Source organism: Nematolebias whitei, chromosome 1 (assembly GCF_014905685.2).
Source record: "Nematolebias whitei isolate Nwh7 chromosome 1, NemWhi1, whole genome shotgun sequence".
NCBI lineage: Eukaryota > Metazoa > Chordata > Actinopteri > Cyprinodontiformes > Rivulidae > Nematolebias > Nematolebias whitei.
This window is the reverse complement of record NC_056498.1, coordinates 41,750,194-41,750,530: the sequence shown is the minus strand read 5'-3', so window position 1 is coordinate 41,750,530 and position 337 is coordinate 41,750,194.

Genomic DNA, 337 nt, shown 5'->3' with positions numbered 1-337 from the left:
TGCAGCAGACGACGGAGAGGCCTGTGGCTCTGCAGCAGACGACGTGGAGGACCGTGGAGGCGACCCCTCTGGAGATGTGGAGAGCGCCGACCCCTCTGGAGATGTGGAGAGCGCCGACCCCTCTGGAGATGTGGAGAGCGTCGACCCCTCTGGAGATGTGGAGAGCGTCGACCCCTCTGGAGATGTGGAGAGCGTCGACTCCTCAGGAGATGTGGAGAGCGTCGACCCCTCAGGAGATGTGGAGAGCGTCGACCCCTCTGGAGATGTGGAGAGCGTCGACCCCTCTGGAGAGGAGAGATGAGGAGCGTCAGCCGGGACCCCCTCGGAGTAGGAGAGA